We start from the raw sequence: 22,284 nt of genomic DNA on the forward strand, positions 1-22,284 counted from the left end.
AGTCTGTTTAAAGTGGCGTCTTGCCATCCAAAAATTGAAAAGAGAGGAATTTTGTGTCACTTATGTGGTCAACATACTGAGACTCTTTGCTCGCTGGACAGGAAATCTGCTTAGTGATACTTCAAGTGTCACTTGGGTTTTGAGTATGTGTGGGGTAGGGTGGGAGAGGAGTTACACATTGGAGTGTACATGTATGGATGCATCCATGTAGATGCCAGAGATATTATTCCTCAGGTGTCGTTCACTCTGTGTGTGTGTGTGTGTGTGTGTGTGTGTGTGTGTGTGTGTGTGTGTATCTTCCCAGGAAACTGTTACATTACACCAATGAGATCTAAGGATCTGCTTGTGTTTGCCTCTGTGCATTAAGGATACAGATTCATATAACTCGAGCTGGATATTTTACATGGATGCTGAGAATCATCATGCTATGTGGTCCACATTTTACTGACTGAGCAATCCTCAGACCCGATTGTCTTTTATTTTACTTGTTGTTGATTTTTGTCTTTTTTTTTTTTTTGTTTCCAAATCTGCCCATTTACTGGTGTGTGTGCTGTGTCACTTTTGCCTGTCTCTTGCCCCCTGTAAACTTTATTAAAATAGAATACAGATTTTCTGATGCTATGCCTGTATTTGCAATTGTAGTTACTCTACACTTGGAGCAGACTGCTTCCTCATTGGAGCTGAACCCTCGAGAACAGATTCTGGACTTCCTTTTTTTTCTACTTTCTGAAGTTTTCTTTCTTTCTCTGGCACTAACACAGGTGTTTGTCTTCAGTTCCCTTCTTGGAATAGCTGCTTATTAACGCAGTTTGTGAGAGGACCAGAGATTCCAGCAGTCCTTGCATAGGTGTGTTTTCCATCTTTTGTCTTCCCAAGTCACAGTTTTATGATGGGAGAGAAAGATGAAAAATTTAGAGGAAGGAAAAACAATATTAGAATATATTTTGACTATTTTAAATTTAAGTAATTTTTCTCTAGCTATATCAATTTTCCTTGCATAAAGAGTATGATTTTTTCATGTACTAAGTAGAGGCACAAAACCTTATATTAATTCCTGTGTGTAATAAAAAAATTATATATATACATACATATATATATATATATATATATATATAAAATCTCTCATTCTTTCCTCCCTCCAAACCCTTCCATATACCCCCTTGTCTTTCATCTTCATGACTATTTTTTCATTAGTTGTTATTAAATGTACATATACATATGTATATACATAAATATTCCTAAATATAACCTGTTCAGTCTATATAGTGCTACTCATATGTATGTTTTCAATGCTGACTATTTGGTATTGGATAACTGATTGGTGTGTTCTTCCCTGGAGACAGCTCTATGTTCTAATTTCAATATTCCTTAGTTACCTGTAGATGTTTGTGTAATACTGAAGCCTCATGGCTTTCACTTGTCACTTTGACACATCTATTGGTACCCCTGTGTTGGATGGCTGAAGAATAAAAGCATCTATAAAATTTCATATTCTCATAAAAATGATTGACTATGGTCCTAATTGCTGATGCATAATATGTGGAGTAGGACTTCAGAGGCCACTGACTGGAACAGTTTGGCAGATCTAGCCAATGAAAACTTGGATGAGGCATACCAAGTCAGTTAAAATGATGGCAACTATAGTGACATATGTTGAGAAGGAGGGCCTTCAGATACTCGAACATTTTGTCTGAGCATCATCCATCAGCTTCATGGGCTCAGTATTTATTTTGCCTTTGAGACATTTCTAAGAAGAAAAAAAAACATGCTAATTCTAAATAACTCAATTTGTCTGCTTCTAAAATTACCCATTCAATACTCACAGAAAAGATTGTATACATCAACTTCTGCAAACATTCAAAGAGAATCCAGACAAAAAGACAGATGCACTCCCATTCTTTCATTAGGTTGCAAGCTGATTAAGTTCAAGGATGATTTTGCATTTGCCATGTGTTTTGTTCAGGGCCTGTGATGTATTGCTCACAAAGTCCAACAAATAAAAGCATCAGTTTCCTCTCTCTGGATGCCTAAATGCTGGAATTTGTGCTACATTTTTCAGTAAAAGAAGTTACTGCATCTTCTTCTCAGCACGTTTAGGTTGGTGCCACAGTAGTCCCATTTTATAGTCAAGGCAATAGGGGCCAAAAGAGGTTAAGCAAGTGTCTGAATGTCCCATGGCTAGCAAATAGAGGATTGGTGGTCAAGGCCCAAATAATGGGGCCCAGTGCTGCTGGTTGCTCTCTGCTCTGCTGTAGCAGGAACCAGGAAACCAAGTTAGAAACCAAGTTGAGTCTGGTTTTCAGTACAAGTGACTGGCTCTTATTTTGTGTTGAAAATTGCAGAAATTAAAAATTTGCAAAATAGTCATTAAAATCCTAACTTTTCTTGTATTGTTTGCTTATTTTAAATTTTATCACTATTTAGACTGTTAAATTACATACAGAACATATATGTGTGTACATATACCCCTATGTACATACATACATACATATATATGAGTTATGACAGTGTATGATTTTATATTTCATTTATCCTCCTTCTCCACTAAGCAATTTTCATATACCAAGAAAGTTTTTGGTAATGATGCATTTTAAATCTGTCTATAACAATTTTGCTGTGACCTGTGATGCTTGGGTCTTGGAAGCCTGACTGGGGCAGGAAGAAAATGAACAAAGGATAGACACACAGATTCACGTACAGGAGACCTGGGGCCTGGTTGTAGTGTGCTCACTCTGATGGAGTAGCACCCACTACTGCAGGCAACCCCAAACCTCAGTGTGTTCATTAGGTAGAACACAGGGAAGGGATTGGTTGGTCTCAATAGATCTCTGTAGGCCAACAGTCTTGGGCTGTAAACACTGGAAAGAGGAAGCTGCAGTTGCTAGTTTTTGTACACGTTGACCATAAACACTTGTACTTGGACCTGAAGAAGAAGCCTCTGCCAACCTCTAGCCTGATCCATATAAGAAGATAGCTTTGCCTGTGTTCCATGGAGCCAAGGAATTGTTTTTTGTCATGTTGTCATAGCTCTGCCCTTGTCAACTTGCTCAGGAGTTTACTCAGTCAGGGATTCCTCAGTTCCTTATATAACCTATTTAATTGTTTTCTGTCAGACACTTAAATTGATCTGCATCAATTCTAATGATGCTGAAATGGAATTTCATGAAGTGTTTCCATCAAGTTTATTACATGCATCTATATGATTCATGACTTTATTATTTGCAAAACTGTACCCTAATTTGCTCTGTCAGTGTACAAGTACTTCAATGCTGATCTATCCTCACAAGCATTTATAATTATCTTGAAATTTAGGTTTCTGTTGATTTAGAAGATGACAATTTACCATGGCAAGATTAGTCATGTAAGGAATTGGTAGCAGAGGATCCAAGTTCTTTAAAGTGGCCTACATTCAGCAGAGGAAGAATCCAGAAGTTCCCAGCTTTCTTAGTTTTCCTGTGTTTTAGCAGCTATGTCTCCTTGAGATGTGCTAGCCAAAGATGAGAAAAGAACACGTACCAATGGGAATGCTTCTCTTTCTATTTCCTAAAACTCTGTAGATGAGAAGTGACAGTTTTACTGTTTACTGTTTTGTTTTTTTCAGTCTTGCATTTTGTTGTTCCTGAGAATGCTTGTAAAGCTCTAAAATTAAAATGTAATGTCCACATAGAACTACATGATACATCAGTCATAGACTCCATGAATTTTTACAGTGAAAAAACATTTGTACCATCATCACCTGGGTTAAGATGTGGCATGTTAGCTATCTCAGACACTTTCCTGGGATTCCCTATCAGAAACTGTCCATCTCACAGTCCCCTCCCCAAATAATGTGACTGTGTATGTATTACTTGCCTTTTAAAAAATTTCTCCTTTTAAACATCCTTTTTTGTTGCTTGTTTTTCTTTGCTTGAAGTATGGACACACACACACACACACACACACACACACACACACACACACGAGTGTATGGGTGTTGGGGAGAGAGAAAGAAAGAAAAGCTTTGAAATTTTGTCTTGGGTTCTCTAATTGATTAAGAAAATGACTGGCAGTATTCTTTATTTCTCTTGTTTTGAAATCTTTGTTCTGTGTTTCCAAGATGGGAGAACTTCATTAATATGATATATATCATCTATGCACTTTCAATTATATACAATGCTAATAGTTTCTGAAGCATTTATCTGTTTTTAAATACCCTATACAATTTCAGTCCAAATTATATTCCTAAATGGCTGTCATTTTTATTAAAATTTTCTGTATAGATCCTAGTTCTATAGAATAAGCTGTTTACTTAACATCTATATTCAAATATATGAATTCCAGTTGTTTAACATCTAGGATTAATTAGTTCAGATACTGAACTGCCTTCCATCTGTTAACTATTCCAAGTTCCTTTACTTTAAAGCTACTTTGCACTGTTTCTCAGAATGTCCAAGAAGGTTTTATTCAGTTCCAGGTATGCATGAATGTCATCCAGGGGTTGACTGATGTTCTTCACATGTGCAGAGTCCACACGTGCTGTCCTGGCCTGCCCTACTGCTCCCACTCCACAGCCTTTCCAATGATCAATGAGTCGCAGTTTCCTTGGAAACTTGAACAAAGAGAGCAGATTTCTTCTTTTTTTTTGGCATTCTCAAATAATTTATTTATTGTATTACAATTCAAACTCTGTGGAAATACATAGAACAAAAAATTGACAGATTAGAGCAATATACAAAAAATAACATTAGTAAGTAGGAGAGGAAGTTCATTTGGAGGAAAATTTAAAGGTGAATCATGAGAGAACATAATCACAACTTAAATATTTTTATTAATTACTTTTTCATATGAAATGTCTTGAACATCCTATACATTTCTTTGAACATCTCTACCTCCCTATCCATTCAACATCCTGTTTTTCTCTTTCTTTTTAAAACTTTAAAAGCCCTAAATCAAAAAACCAGTAATCAAAACAAACAAAAAACCAATCAGATGAAAAATGACCAACCTCCCTCACACACACATATGCACACACATAAATCCCCCACATACAAAAAACCTTCAGAATTTCTTTCTTTCTTTCTTTCTTTTTATTTATTTATTATTATGTGTTTTAATTTTATACATCAGCCATGGGTTCCCCTGTCCTCCCCCCTCCCGCCCCCACACCCACCTTATCCCCAGCCCCTCCACACCATTCCCATGTCTTCCAGGACCAAGACACCCCTGGGGACTCATTTAAACCTGGTGGATTCAGTACAGGCAGGTCCAGTCCCCTCCTTCCAGGCTAAGCATGTGTCCCTGTGTAAGCCCAAGTTTCCAAACAGCCAGCTCATGCACCAAGGACAGGTCCTGGTCCCACAGCATGGGAGCCTCCCAAACAGATCAAGCTATTCAATTATCTCACTTATCCAGAGGGCCTGATCCAGCTGGGGGCTCCACAGCCTTTGGTTCATAATTCATGTGCTTCCATTCAATTGGCTATTTGTCCCTGCTTTTTGCAATCTTGGATTCAACAATTCACGCTCTTGCAGTCCCTCCTCCTTCTCAACAGTTGGACACCTGGAGCTCCACCTGAGGCCTGGCTGAGGATATCTGCATCCACTTCCATAAGTTATTGGATGAGAGTTCCAGGACGACTGCTAGGGTGTTTAGTCATCTGATCACCAGACTAGGTCAGATCAAGCCCTCCCTCGACCACTGCCAGCAGTTTACAGAGGATATATCATTGTGGATTTCTGGGGACCTCTCGAGCACTCCGCCTATTCCTGTTCTCATGTGGTTTTGATTTATCACGGTCTGTTATTCCTTGTTTTCCCTTTCTGTTCCTGATCCAGCTGGGATCTCCTGCTCCCCTAAGCTTTCCCTCAGATCTTGCCCTTCATTACTCCCACTGTTGTCTAGGTTGTTCATGTAGATCTCATCCATTTCTCTGTCATTGGGTGATCCTTGGGTCTTTCCTAGGGTTCTGTTTTCTAGGTAGCCTCCCTGGAGTTATGTAGCAGTCTAGTCATTTTTGTTTTACATCTAGTATCCTCCTATGAGTGAGTAAATACCATGTTTGTCCTTCTGAGTCTGGGTTACCTCACTCTGGATGATTTTGTCTAGATCCATCCATTTGCCTGCAAACCTCATGATGTCATTGTTTTTCTCTGCTGAGTAGTACTTCATTGTGTATATATACCATATTTTCTTTATCCATTCTACAGTTGAAGGGCATCTAGATTGTTTCCAGGTTCTGGCTATTACAAACAATGCTGATATGAACATAGCTGAGCAAATGCCCTTGTGGTATGATTGAGCATTCCTTGGGTATATGCCCAAGAGTGCTATAGCTGGGTCTTGGGGGAGATGGATTCCCAATTTTCTAAGGGAGCTCCATATTGATTTCCAAAGTGGCTGTACAAGCTTACATTCCCACCAGCAGTGGAGGAGAGTTCCCCTTGCTCCACATCCTCTCCAGCATAACCTGTCATCTGTGTTTTTGATCTTACCCACACTGACAGGTGTACGGTGGTATCTCAGAATCGCTTTGATTTGCATTTCCAGGATAATTAGGGATGTTGAGCAATTCCTTAAATGTCTTTCAGCCATTTGAACTTCCTCTGTTGAGAATTCTCTGTTTAGTTCTGTAGCCCATTTCTTAATTCGACTGTTGGGCATTTTGATGTCTAATTTCTTGAGTTCTTTATATATTCTGGATATCAGCCATCTGTCAGATGTGGGTCTGGTGAAGACCTTTTCCCAATCTGTAGCCTGTCGCTTTGTCTTGTTGACCATGTCCTTTGCTCTACAAAAGCTTCTCAGTTTCAACAGGTCCCATTGAACGATTGTTTCTCTCAGTGTCTGTGCTACTGGTGTTATATTTAGAAAGTGATCTCTGGTGCTAATGCTTTCAAGAGTACTTCCTACTTTCTCTTCTATCAGGTTCAGAGTAGCTGGATTTATGTTGAGGTCTTTGATCCACTTGGACTTAAGTTTTGTGCACAGTGACAGATATGGATCTATTTGCAGCCTTCTACACATTGACATCCAGTTATGCCAGCACCATTTGTTGAAGATGCTTTCTTTTTTTTCCATTGTACATTTTTGGCTTCTTTGTCAAAATGTATATGTTTAAAGGCGTGCGGGTTAATGTCAGGGACTTCAATTAAATTCCATTGGCCCACATGTAGGTTTTTATGTCAGTACCAAGCTGTTTTTATTTTGGTAGCTCTACAGTAGAGCTTGAGGTCGGGGATTGTGATGCCTCCAGAGGTTGTTTTATTGTACAGGATTCTTTTGGCTATCCTGGTGTTTTTGTTTTTCCATATGAAGTTGAGTATTATTCTTTCCAGATCTGTGAAGAACTGTGTTGGTAATTTGATGGGGATTGCGTTGAATCTGTAGATTGCTTTTGGTAAGATTGCCATTTTTACTATGTTAATCCTGCCTATTCATGAGCATGGGAGATCTTTCCATTTCTGACATCTTCTTCAATTTCTTTTTTCAGGGACTTAAAGTTCTTGTCATATAGGTCCTTCACATGCTTAGTTAGAGTAACCCCAAGGTATTTTATATCATTTGTGGCTATGGTAAAGGGTGATGTATCTCTGAGTTCCTTCTCAGCCTGTTTGTCTATTGTATATAGGAGGGCTACTGATTTTTTTGAGTTGATCTTGTATCCTGCTATGTTGCTGAAGGTTTTTATTAGCTTTATCAGTTCCTTGGTTGAATTTTTGGCGTCACTCATGTATACTATCATGTCATCTGCAAATAGGGAGAGCTTGACTTCTTCTTTTCCAATTTGTATCCCCTTAATCTCTTTGTGTTGTCTTATAGCTCTGGCTAGAACTTCAAGTACTATATTGAATAAGTATGGGGAGAGGGGACAGCCTTGCCTTGTTCCTGATTTTAGTGGTATTGCTTTGAGTTTCTCTCCATTTAATTTGATGTTGGCTGCTGGCTTGCTGTAAATTGCTTTTATTATGTTTAGGCATGTTCCCTGTATTCCTGATCGCTCCAAGACCTTTATCATGAAGGGTTGTTGGATTTTTTAAATGCCTTTTCTGCATCTAGTGAGATGATCATGTGGTTTTTTTCTTTGAGTTTATTTATATGGTGTATTACATTGACAGACTTTCATATATTGAACCACCCTTGCATCCCTGGGATGAAGCCTACTTGATCATGATGGATAATTGTTTTGATGTGTTCTTGGAGTCTGTTCACCAGAATTTTATTGTGTAATTTTGCATCAATGTTCAAGAGGGAGATCGGTCTGTAGTTCTCTTTCTTTGTTGCATCTTTGTTAGGTTTAAGAATCAGGGTAATTGTAGCCTCATAGAAGGAGTTTTGTAATATACCTTCTGTTTCTATTGTGTGGAACAATTTAAACAGCATTGGTATTAAGTTTTCTTTGAAGATCTGGTAGAATTCTGCAGTGAAGCCATCTGGTCCTTGGCTTTTTTTGGTTGGGAGACTTTTAGTGTCTGATTCTATTTCCTTAGGCATTATTGGACTATTTCAATGGTTTATCTGGTCTTGATTTAAGTTAGGTATGTGGTACCTATCCAGAAAATTATCCATTTCTTTTAGATTTTCCAGTTTTGTGGAGTAGATGTTTTTGAAGTATGACCTGATGATTCTCTGGATTTCCTCATTGTCTGTTGGTATGTCCCCCTTTTCATTTCTGATTTTGTTAATTTGGATGCTCTCTCTCTGTCTTTGGTTAGTTTGGATAAGGGCTTGTCTATCTTGTTGATCTTCTCAAAGAACCAACTCTTTGTTTCATTAATCCTTTGTATTGTTCTCTTTATTTCTATTTTATTGATTTCAGCTCTCAATTTGATAATTTCCTGGCATCTGTTCCTCCTGAGAGACTTTGCTTCTTCCTGTTCAAGGGCTTTTAGGTGTGCTGTCAAGTCATTAGCGTGAGATTTCTCCAGCTTCTTTATGTGGGCATTTAGTGCTATGAATTTCCCTCTTAGCACTGCTTTCATAGTATCCCATAAGTTTGGGTATGTGGTGTATTCATTTCATTGATCTCTAGGAAGCCTTTAATTTCTTTCTTTATTTCTTCCTTAACCCATTGGTGATTCAGTTGAGCATTATTCAGCTTCCATGAGATTGTAGGATTTCTGTAGTTTTTTCTGTTGTTGAAATCTAACTTTAAACCATGGTGGTCTGATAGAACACAGGACGTTATTCCAATTGTTTTGTATCTGCTGAGATTTGCTTTGTGGCCAAGTATGTGGTTGATTTTAGAGAAGGTTCCATGGGGTGTTGAGAAGAAGGTATATTCTTTTTTGTTTGGGTGGAATGGTCTGTAGATATCGATTAAGTCCATTTGAGCCATAACTTCAGTTGAGTTATGAGAAAGCACATTTCTGAAAAGAAAAAGAGGCTATCACAATAGAAACAAACATCTACCAAAACCAATAGTCCACAAGAGCATAGAATTATATATTTCAGGCCCTGAAATAAAAATTACTGAGATTGCCACACCCAAAAAAATTATCCTTTGAAATCAATGAAGTAAATATTTCCAATAATCCTACACTAAAGTAATTTACTTTAAAATAATTTGCACTAAATTTTCATTATACTTATAAGTAGCCCAGGGCTGGCCAAATAGTTCAGCCAATTAAAGAATTGTTGCCACCAAGAATGATTAGCCTGAGTTTAGTGCCAGGGACCCAGATGGTAGAAACAGAGAACTCACTCCCTCAAGTGACCTGCTGACTTCCAGGTGTGTTTTATGGAACACACACACACACACACACACAATATAAGTGCACAAAATAAATAACTAAAATATAAATCAAAAAAAGAATTCCACACAGAGAAGGAAAAAAACCCATATCAATCAGAAGAGCTTAGTAAGTTTTCTGAGAGTAGACAAGTGGGAATTAGAAAAACTCAAATAAAATCAACTTTGTAAACTAGTAACCCTCTAATATTAAGAAGAGAGAAACTGAGGAACAAAATAAGTAAATAAACACAAAACCATACCAAGTTACAAAAAAGAAACCATAGAAAAGAAACAATAGTTTCATATAAATAAAAACTGTCTAGAGAAAAATAACTAATGCAAATGAAAATTATCATGTGGTATTCCCAGTGAGCCTCATAGTGATGAAAGAAGTTAATGCACCAAACGAATTTGGAAAATGGCAGTCAACTTTCAAGGGATAATCCCCTTCCAAGAGGCTGACAAACAGAAATTGACACCATTGGAAGAAGAAATAAAGTCAGATGACTTCATTTCAAAAGTAAAGACAAAGGTCAGAAGGAACTGGGTAGGAATCAAAGAGAGGCCAGAGAACAGCATAGAACTCAAATATAAGCAGAGGACACATAGAGAGCTGTTTAGGAATAAAAATATAGATGATAGACGACGGGTGTAGGCAACATAGCATGAAAGGAGTCTCCTAAAAATAGAAATAAAACAACGAAACAAGTCAGGCGTAAAACTCAAAAGTTTAAAAAAAAAAACAAAAAAAACGAAGCTTCATTTTGCATACTGCAATTGCTCCTCATTTGTACAGAAAAATTAACCCGAAAGTGTAGACTGATACAGGCCCCATATGCAGGCTAGACACAAAGGCAGTAAATCACTGAAGAAGACAATGCATTTGCCACTGACTTCTCTTAACAGTCAGCGTCAGGAGGCAGAGAGACAGTGCACAAGATATTCAATGATGCAGAAGCTAGCCCAGACTGTCTTTCACATAGAAGTGCCAGGTTTGAGCATCTAGCTCAGGAACTGCATTCACAGGGCTTGTTTGAAGACCCGCTGGAAGATGAACACTAGCTGAGCAAAACTAACTCAAGAAAATTAGCAAAGAGATTTATCATTTTATCATGAGAGACCAGGGAGAAATCCTAACAACCTTTTATAATTAAAGTGTAAAAATTAAAAATGAGAACTGAATGGATGAATAGGGATTAGCCCATTACTCTCTCTTTCAGCCTCTGAGATAAGGAGAACCAGGGAAGGGAGGTAATAAAGCTCCAGTTACCCCAGCAACTTACCAGCAAAAATGACTGACTTCCCTGGCTTTGGAATTTTAATCTTATTCTGAAAAAAATTTTAGAATCTCTTGTGTCACTAAGTTGAAAATTAAAGATCTGTTGCCAAGTGCTATATATTTAGAGAAAAAAATGGCTAAGAATTTATAGCCCATAATTTTTATCCCATCTCTAATACTGGATGATTACAGACCTCACTTTAATTCCTAGCTATGTGATTTTCGTTATAAATTGTAAGGGAATAAACAATAGCATGATTTAATTTCATGCGCTTCTGTATATTTTTTCCATTATTATTCCCACACAGGCTGAAATACGTTGTCTGTTCAACCAATATTTATCATCAGTATACGGCATGAATGGCTCTAATGAAAACACAAATAAATTTTCTGGTGTCCTGGACCTTATATTTTAGTTAGGCACCAGGAAGATAAAATATATATTAGGCATGATAAAAGAATAAATCACATAGTGCATCACAGGGTAATGCTTATCACTGAAATAAAGAGCAGAGTAAGGGGGATGGGGATAACTGGAGTCTCATATCAATTAGTATGCACCAAAGTGTGGGAAATCCTCGAAAGAAATAGACAGATTTCTGAATAGACACAAGCTACCAAAGTTGAGCCATAAAGATATTAAAAACCTGGGCAGAGTAATAACACAAAAGGAGACTGGGTCATTAATTAAAAAAAAAAAAATCCTGACAAAGAAACATCCAGAACCAGATGGCTTCACTGCTGAAATTCAACAATATTTTAAAGAATAATGAATGTCACTATTTCTCCAACTCCTCCAAAGTGGTCAGCATCAGGCTGAAACTCAAACAGCACAAGGGGAGAACAAAAGAAGAAAATGACAGCCAGCTCATGCACTAAGGACAGGTCCCGGTCCCACAACTTGGGTGCCTCCCCAACAGTTCAAGCTATTCAACTGTCTCACTTATCAAGAGGGCCTGATCCAGCTGGGGGCTTCAAAGCCTTTGGTTCATAATTCATGTGCTTCCATTCATTTGGCTATTTGAATCTTGGGCTTACACAGGGACACTTTGCTCCTCCTGGAAGGAGGGGACTGGAGCTGCCTGTACTGAATCCACCATGTTTAAATGAATCCCCAGAGATATCTTGGCCCTGGAGGAGATGGGAATAGAGGGAGGGACTGTGGGGAAGGTGGTGCCCGTGGCGGGAGTGGGGAGGACAGGGGAACCCATGGCTGATATGTAAAATTAAAACACAAATATAATAATTTAAAAAAAGAGAAAAAAGAAGAAGAAACTGACATGTAAAAACCACGTGTTAACATCAACGCAAAACTGCTCAGCAACACGCTTACGGATTGAATCTAACAGAACGTACAAAGATCTTTTACCATGCTATGTTGGATTTATCATAAGGAAACAAGAATAGTTCAAAACGTACCACTCCAGCAATACAGTAATAGTATCAACAGAGTAAAGTATAACAAATATTCAGTTGTCATAACAAATGAAGGAAAAGTTTGCAATAAAAATCAACGTCTTCCCATGTTAAACAACTTAAACAAGATACAGATAGAAATGTGAGGGGAAGAAAACTTGAGGGAAGCATTTCAAGACACCGCTATACGCACCCAAGAGCAGAAAAAGCAAAAATAGGCACAGGGAATGTCAACCAACTCACAGCTGGGAAGCATCTCTGAGGCAAAGGAAACAATGTTTCTCAACAAGGTGAAAACAATAGAAGACAACTTCAGAAACTATTCAACTAAGGAAGGATTAGTATCCAAAATTTAGGAGTACAAAACACTTAACAACAAAAAAAATTGTCAAATGATCCCCAAAACATCACACACACATGCACTTACACACACATACAATACAAATAGTCAGCTTTTATTAACTATCAAAATAATATGTCATCTCACCCCACTAAGAATGCTTATCACAAATTGACAAAAGGGAAACAAATGTTAGCAGTAATGTGGAGAAAAGGAGACTCATATACTGCTAATGAAAATGAACATCACTATTGCTGTTATAGAGAAGAGCAGGTTGGCTCCTTGAAAAGTGAAATATGGATTGACCCTGTGATCCAGCCATCTCATTACCAAGTATATATCCAAAGAAATATACCAGCATACAAAAAAGAAAACATATTAGAGGAAAAATACACAAAAAGACAAACACCACATGCTTTCTCATATGTAGAAACTAAAATGAGTGGATATGAACATAGACTAGAGGCCCGAAAGGGTTGAAGGGAGAGGGAATAAAGAAGAATCGAAAAAATCGGTACCAAAATAAAATTAGATAGGATTAAGTTGTCACATTATGCACACAATACAATATTTTATTGTATATTGTGAACGTCTAGAAGATAAGAGCTGGAATGTTCCAGCCTAAGACATGATAAGAGAAATGTCAACTCTGCTGACTGGTCAGTACATGCCACATTTGCACAGCCCATTGTAATCATCACAAATTAATTTTTAAAATTACATTTTTAGATACACTATAACATTTGTCAAGGCTTGAGGTTTTTTATTACTTTAAAAAAATCTAATTATCAGTTTGATTAAAAAAATCAAATTATTGGCTTGAAAAATTATTTAGTTTTCCAAAGAATTAATCCACCTTGTTGACCATCTTGGCTTATTTTCCAATATATGATTCTACTCTTAAATATGAGGACTCCTCCTGTACAGTCCCTCCTTAGATAAACTTTGAAGTTATTTCCCTTAAAGCCTTATGCTAAAATTTCTATTGCTTCATTGTTAAATATTTTTAATAAAAGAGGATTATTTTACTACAATTATCTCAGTAGTTTGGTTGCTATCTCATATCTTTTTGGTAAAGTATGTGCTAATTATCGTTGCTCTTTAAGAGCAATTTAAATGTTTACTATACCCAAGGCTAACTTAGAAAATAGTATGGGTTGTATTGTTTTGCTTTTTTATTTCCAAGGTGTTGCACTCACTTTGGTTATTATTTTCTAGTTTATTGTATTATAGCCAGCAAAATATATCTGGATCATTCTGTGTTTCTTTCTAACTGAGATTTGGCTAATTTATAACAAATTTTAATAAATAAAAACTTGGGCATAAATCCTGTTTCTGATAGGTGCCTTCATGACTTTCAGGCACTGACCAGACTATAATTTTTTTTTTAATTTGGTGTACATCTCTAGTAGTTGAAGTAAAGGTTTAAACAGATTGGCATGTGTCTAAATGTAGATTCTATTTTTCAGTGCCATAAAGACTCTCTTACATGATTACTGAAAACTTAGCAAAGAAATGTAAAGACAGAAAATGGGCATAAAACATGAGCTGGTAGAACACATAAGCATATACTAAATAGAGTTGAGTTTAATTTACCTTTTGAAAATAAGAGTACTTACATTGTATCATAATCACAGTGTTAGGGAATCCATGTGAAAGATGTTTCAAATTTTGAAAATAAAAGAATACTCAATTGTAAATGAAAAACAAATTATAACAACCTTCAAGTAAAACTACATAGATTGCAACCTAAACCTATTGGACAAAATTAAAATACCACTTCTAAACATTGAGTTACAACTTGCAATAAAGTTACTCAACTCACAAAACATATTGCTATCAAGCCAGAGCAAAAGATTGATGGTAGATAAAAACAAATGATAAAGGGGATAAAAATAATAGTAGAGAGATTTTTCTCCAGGACTTTCATTCCACCTTGTAGGAAGTGTGAGGAAAACAAGTTTCTAAAGAGTACTTGGATCATGAAATCTGATGGGTAAACACAAGATCTGGTAACAAAGCATAAGAAATCTGCACTCTACTGCAGGCTCCACACCCTGCCCCCACACCCATTTGCCAGAGACCCCAGCCACTTCCTGAGACTCAGAGGCCAACCCCTAGCTCCTGTCTGCCCCGAACTCCCATCTGGAACAGAGACCAGAGGAACTCCCCTCTGGACAAGAGACCAGAGGAACTCCCATCTGGACAAGAGGAGCTCCCATCTAGACAAAATAAGGAGACCTCAGGGACTTCCCCAGACTCAGAGTCCAGCCCCCCAGCTCCTATCCAGCCACCATTCTCATCTGGACCCGCACTCCCTTCTGGCCCAGAGCTTCCATCTGCACCAGAGAGAAGCTCCCTAAATCTGTCAGCTCTCCCTGGACCAAGTACACTGATAAGACCAAGAACCAACACAAGAGGAGATGGACAGACATCAAGGCAGAAGTATATACAACAAAATAAAGAGGAATACATCATCACCAGAACATAGTCTTTCTCCAACAGCTAGACCTGAACATCACAGAATGGAAGAAGAAGAAGAAAACAACCTTATAAGTAACATCATGAAGAGGCTAGAGCCTTATATAGAAGAAATCAAAAATAAAGTAGAGGAACAGACAAACAAAAAAATGGGAAGAACACTATAACAAAACTAGAGGAAAGGACAATTAAAGCAGAAGAAAACAATAAGTCCTTGAAAGAAAATCATGAAAAAGCAAGGGAGACAGTCCAAGACCTGAAGAGGGAAATAGAAATAATGAAGAAGACACTAGCAGAAGGAATGCTGGAAATAGAAAATCTGAGTAAACAAACAGGAACTTCAGAGGAAAGTATAACCAACAGAATGCAAGAGATGGAAGAGAAGATCTCTGGTGTTGAAGATACAGTAGAAGAAACAGATTCATCAGTCAAAGAAAACACTAAAACCAACAAAGTCATGACCCAAAAATATCCAAGAAATTTGGAACACCATGAAAAGACCAAATATATGAATAACAGGGATAGAGGAAGGAGAAGAATAGCAACTCAAAGGCACAGAAAATATATTTAACAAGATCATAGTACAAAACTTTCCCAACTTAAAGAAGGAAATGCCTATGAAGATACAAGAAGCTTATAGAACACCAAAGAAACTAGACCCGCAAAAAAAAAAGTCCCCTTGCCACATAATAATTAAACAACTAAATGTACAGAATAAAGAAAGAATATTAAGGGCAGCAAAGGAAAAATGCCAAGTGACTTATAAAGGCAGACCCATCAGAATAGCACCCAATTTCTCAATGGAGACTTTGAAAGCCAGAAGGACCTGGACAGATATACTGCAGACACTAAGAGACCATGGATGCAGCCTAGACTAATATACTTTCAATCATCATAGATGGAGTGAACAAGAACTTCCAAGACAAAACCAGATTTAAACAATACTTATCCACAAACCCAGCCCTACAGAAAGCACTAGAAGGAAAATTCTAATCTAAGGAAAGCAGATACACCCATGAAAACACAGGCAATAGATAACGCCATAGCAGTAAACTCCAAAGAAGAGAAGTACACACAGACTACCACCAAAAAAATAAAAATAACAACAGGAACAAACAACCACTGGTCATTAATATCCCTAAATATCAATGGACTTAATTCACCTATAAAAAGACACAGACTAACAGATTGGAAACAAAAACAGGACCTATCTTTCTGCTGCATACAAGAATCACACCTCAAATTCAAAGACAGACACTCCTAAGAATAAAAGGCTGGGAAAAGACTTTCCAATCAAATGGGTTTAAGAAGCAAGCTGGTGTAGCCATCCTAATATGTAGCAAAATAGACTTCAAACTAAAATCAATCAAAAGAGTTGATAAAGGACATTACATACTCATCGCAGGAAAGATCCACCAAGATGAAGTCTCAATTCTTAACATTTATGCCCCAAACACAAGGGCACCCACATATGTAAAAGAAACATTATTAAAGCTTAAATCACATATAAAAGCCCACACATTAATAGTGGGAGACTTCAACACCCCACTTTCACCTCTGGACAGATCGGCCAAATTGATACTTAACAGAGACATTTTTCTGTATTCTCTGCTCATGGAAGTTTGACGGCATCTGGACAGTTTCTTTCCTTTTCATACTTGCTGCACCTCTATCTATCCAGGTCTATCCCAGATTTGGGAGAAATTGAATACTCTGTGATTTAACTAAGTAGATTTTCTCTGACTTTAGTTTTATAATTCAGATTGCTTTTCTCTAATCAAGAGGCATATGCTTGGTCTTTGGTTATGATTTTTTCTCCTTTTTTATTTATTATATTTGTGTTTTAATTTTACACATCAGCCATGGGTTCCCTTGTCCTCCCCCTCCCGCCCCCACCCTCACCTTCCCCCCATTCCCTCCCCTCCATTCCCATGTCCTCAAGGGCCAAGACTCCCCTGGGGATTCAATTCAACCTGGTGGATTCAGTACAGGCAGGTCCAGCCCCCTCCTTCCAGGTTAAGCAAAGTATCCCTGTGTAAGCCCAAAGTTCCAAACAGCCAGCTCATGTACTAAGGACAGCTCTGGGTCCCACTACCTGGGCACCTCCCAAACAGTTCTTTCTTTCCTTTCTGACATTTTCATGCTTATATATGATTTAGGATTCTCTGATAATTTCATGCATTTATATAATGTATTTTGATCAATTTATACCCCTATTATTCATTTGCCCCTTACATTCTCCTGCTGAAATCCTTCTTTCCAACTAGTCCCTCTTATTTTCATGGGTTTTTATTGTGATACAATGGGTTTAATTAGGGTTGCCATTCCACATCCCCTTTGTTCTATCCTTGACTCTAAAGCCAGAAGCACATGGCTGAAGCTGCCAAGTTGTACTGCTTCCTGGTGCTGGAACATGGCCCTCTTGTTCAGTTTTAGCTTCATTAGCTTTCTGTTTTCCATGATTTCCATCATCACCTAAGCTTGGCTGTCCTGGAACTCTCTCTGTAAGCCAGGCTAACCTAAAACTCAGAGATCTGCCTGCCTCTGCCTCTGGAGTGCTGGTGTTGAAGGTGTGTGCCACCACACCAACTCTAAGATTTTCTCCAAATCATTTTTCTCATTTTCACTTTTCTTTAATTCTTTTTCACATTTGGAAGCTTAGCTGGGTGAGGTCTTACTCCAAGATCACCACTCCCTTTATTGCACTTAGCGCAGGCTTTTCTTTAAGCTATTTATGTCCTAAACACAGGACTTAGCTCCATTTCACTTCCTGGTGTTCCTTTTCTCCTCAAGTGTATGTTTTGCATTTTTCCTTGCTCAGTTTGCTCTTTTTCTATAGATCTGCATAAGAGTAAACACTAATAATCACACAACAAAATCAATATTAGGCTGCTTTGAGAATTCCTCTGCCTATGCAATTAATCTAAAACTCTTCAATTTAACCTTGAGCAGATTGTTTTTGGACAAGGGCATAAAACAGCCACATCCTTCACCCTCAGCCATACTGTCCTCCATTTTTCTTCTAGGATCGCCCATTAAATTCCACTTAAAATATTCATTGGGCTTTCTAATCCAAAGTCCCAAAGTCCACATTCCTCCAAACAAAAGCATGGTCAGGCTTGTAACAGCCATTCCCCAGTCCCTGGTACAAACTTCCATCTTAGAGTTTCAGTTGCTGTGAAGAGGCACTAGGACCATGGCAACTCTTATAAAGGAAAATATTTAATTTGTGCTGGATTATAGTCACATTACAGTTAGTCCATTATTGACATGGCAGGAAGCATGATGGCACGCAGGCAGACATGGTGCTAGAAAGGTAGCTCAGAGTTCAACATCCAGATCTGCAGACTTAAGCCTGAACCCAGACAGACTTCCCCCAACAAGGTCAAACATACTCCATCAAGGAAGGTCACAGCCCCTAATAGTGATATTCCCAAAGATCAAGCGTTCAAACACTTGAATCTATGGGGGTCATTCCTATTCAAACCACTACATTAGTACTTAAAAATCAGATTTATGAATTATTTCCCTGGAATTTCAACAGTTCAATTTTTCTCATTTGCTTAGAGTTATGGATATTTGTAGGAGTCATATTGGCTTTCCTTTTCAGATTTCTTATGATGATGTGTTGAAAATTTGTTCATACATTGGATTTGCCTCATATAGGGTTTGATGTGGGAGCTTTCTGTGAGCAGATTTCTATGAAGTCCCAATTTTTACTACCACCAAGGGGAAAGGAAGCAGTTTGCAGTAAATGCCACACAAAATAAATCAATTATCTCATTTAAAAAAGGAAACAAAAGTTATACTCAAGATAAAATTGAAAAGGAGTTGAGAATTATATGAAAATTAGCAAGTTAAAATTAACAAGGACAAAATTATGAGTACCGAAGTTATAATAAGTGATGGGTATACGGTGCTGGTTGGTTGGTGGAAGAGTCACAGACCACGGCAGAAACCAATATTAGTTTTTAGAACTTTATTGGAGGAAAAGGTGGGGGGCAAGAGCCAGGCTTGGAAAGAGCCAGGCCTGGCGGAAGGAACAGAGAGGGGTAACACACAAAGAGAGAGCATCGGGGTCCATGTCTGGCTTTTTAAGGAAGTACATAGTTGCCTGCTGATGACATAAGGAGCCAGACAAGACCACAAGCTGCACATGTACAGAATCCTAACAATAAGGAACGATGGACAATGGGTAAAAGAGAAAAAAAGTGAGATCAGGATGGAGGGAAGAATCCATGGGATAGAGATATGAATGAGATGAGCAAGATGAACACAAAAGAAATAGAACCAAGTGACTACATGAAACCAAACAAACCAACAAAGCAAAAAAGATCAGGCATGCAATAATTCTTCCTTGCTCAGTAGGTGGAAGATGAAGACTTGTCACTCTACCGCCAAGGTTTTCAGTTCACTAGGTGTACATTCTGGAGCTTTTCTCCAGTTCATGTATAATGAGTTGTGTACAGACAAAGCCCCCTCGTGCCATGTACACTAGTGTGGGTGAAGCTAAGACAATGACAGTGGGAGACTAAATTCATGCCCATGATTTCTATGTGTGGTCTCAGAGAGTTGGTATGTATAAGAAGTGCTCCTAACTTGCACCCAGTACTGGTGATATGGACCAACCAATTGGATGCCCACAAGCTCCTGAGATGTTTCAATACTCTTTATTTTGTGTGTGTGTGTGTGTGTGTGTGTGTGTGTGTGTGTGTGTGTGTGTTAATGTATGTTTGTGTGTTCATGTGTGCATAGCTGTGATATACCCAAGCAGCAAATGAATTCTGGCCAATTGTCTATGGATTTTGAGTGGAGAAAGCTGTCACAGCAAAGCAATCTGTAGTGAAGCATGAGGAAAAGCAAGGTTTGGGCACATAGTGATCTTGCCTGGCCTGGCCATGCCAACTTCTATCCAGCCGTTATTTATGTACACACGGCAAGTTTTGTTCTTCCCAGAGGTTGGGCTACTATTTCCAAATAAAAGTGTCTACAACTTCTTTGTGTAGTACTTCTACACTTTCTACCACACAGACCTATGGCTGTTCAAGCCCACAGAATTTCCTGGTGCCACAGTAAATTTTTTGGTGTTATCTAGTAAGGAGAGGCCATTGGAACTTGGAGATATGAAAATGTAGGTTCCTCTGACCCATTGTATGATTTCTTGGTAATAACCTTTAATATGATGGCTTCTGCCCATACTATCAGTGAGTAAATGGGAAGAATTGGTCACCTCCAGTGTCTGATTGTTTTGAGTAAAATAGAAAACATGGGCATGCCTGGGCACATGAGGTGAAAGGTCCCTATGGTCCAGATCTGTAAAGTGTATTATTCACCAAGGTTTTTTTCTCCCATAATTAGCAATGTATAAAATCTGCCTGTCCACTATTCTCCTATCTAATTCCAGGTACAGGGTAATGGCAGGAGCTCTTTAAGGACTAACTCTTAAATGATCTGGAAACTTTCATTGGGAAATCCTCTTAACATTTGAGAAAGAGAAAACAAACAAACAAACAAAAAAACTTTCAACACACCATCTATCCAAGTGTCTAGCAACCCCAGAGTACCCCAACAACCTGATAAAATGTCTGTTCTTTTCTCTGCTGACATGCATCCTGACTTCTTCAGTCAGTACTGCATCACTTCCCTTGCAGTTAAAACTAAGAATTCACAGTCATCTCAGGTTTTAGTTCTATAATCAACAACGTACCACACACTCAGATTCACGAGGGTTGAAGATCAACTGTTTCTGCTGTACTTTTACAGACTTCCAGATTCTGCCCCCACAGAACTCTGGAGGCTTTTCTTCTGTCATTTGCTAAAATCTCCACTAAGTGCACTTCCTGACCTGCTATGTCCCTACTGTGCACTTGATATTAGAACCTTTTGTCTCTTTCATACATTTAAATCCTAAAGTTCAGGATTCCACATGCCTTTCCAATTACCCCCGCTTCTAGGCAGCCACATGCATTGTAGAGATGGTGATAGTCCCACTTTTGTACTTCCGATTTTCATATTTCTTTTTTGGAGGTGTATTTTATAATAGGACAATTCAAAATTAATCTCCCACCATTTCTTCTAAGAGGTAAAAGTATATGTTCTCTACTTTTTATTTCCATGTTTCCTCATATTTCTACATATTGGCTACATGTTAATAGTATATGTTAACCTTATATTTCATGATGAGACATTCATAATAGTTCTTATTTACTTCACTTTTGTAAATTCCTTCCTCACGAAGATTCCTTGATATTTTACTTGTGGTGTGCTGTCTACTTTTTATTTTTCACAAGATAATTTAAGTCTTCTTGGAAGATTCATTTTCAGGACATTCTTTCAACTGGGGGAAATGGTAGTTTTCAGATATCAGAATTTCAAGTTCCTTGCTCTTCTACTGCAGAGAGAAAAGTTTCTTCTTAGATATTCTGCCTGTTAGCAATCCTCTGGGACAATCAGCCTCCTGTATCTCTGTATGGCAAACAACATTCAAAAGAATCACTGCCTGCCTGCCTTGCTTGCCTGCTCAGCTCCCTCACTGGCTTCTGCTGTTGGGGAACATGATCTTTGTTCCAGGGAATGCTTTGCACTTCTCAACAAAGGCATGATTGCCAGTGAATTCTCAGATGAGCTATTGCCATCTTCTCCATCTGATGCTAGTCTCTGTCTGCTCGTTCTCAGCAATGTGTGCTCTTAACTGTTTTCACACAAGCTGTCATGAACAAGGAGAACAAAACGGTGCCTCTAATTGAATCTGCCACTGTTCAGATCTCTTGACACATCTGATACCATGATATGCATGACTGTGCTCAGTGTTCAGTCTTTCTGGAGCTGTTATTTTCAATAAAATATTAAATCAGTAAAATATTTCATTTCCAAAATTAATTAATGGAGACTGAGGTGTTTCAGAAACTGTGAGCTGAGTTGCTGTTCCTTAAAAGTTTGCATTGCAAAAGAAAACTCTGAAAAGACATTTGTATCTCCTCTTTTTTGTTTAAGTGGGAAAATATTAAGAGGTTAATATGAATCATGTGTCTTCCATGATCATCTGACCACAGCAGGCAC

Source organism: Onychomys torridus, chromosome 18 (genome assembly GCF_903995425.1).
Source record: "Onychomys torridus chromosome 18, mOncTor1.1, whole genome shotgun sequence".
Classification (NCBI taxonomy): Eukaryota; Metazoa; Chordata; class Mammalia; order Rodentia; family Cricetidae; genus Onychomys; species Onychomys torridus.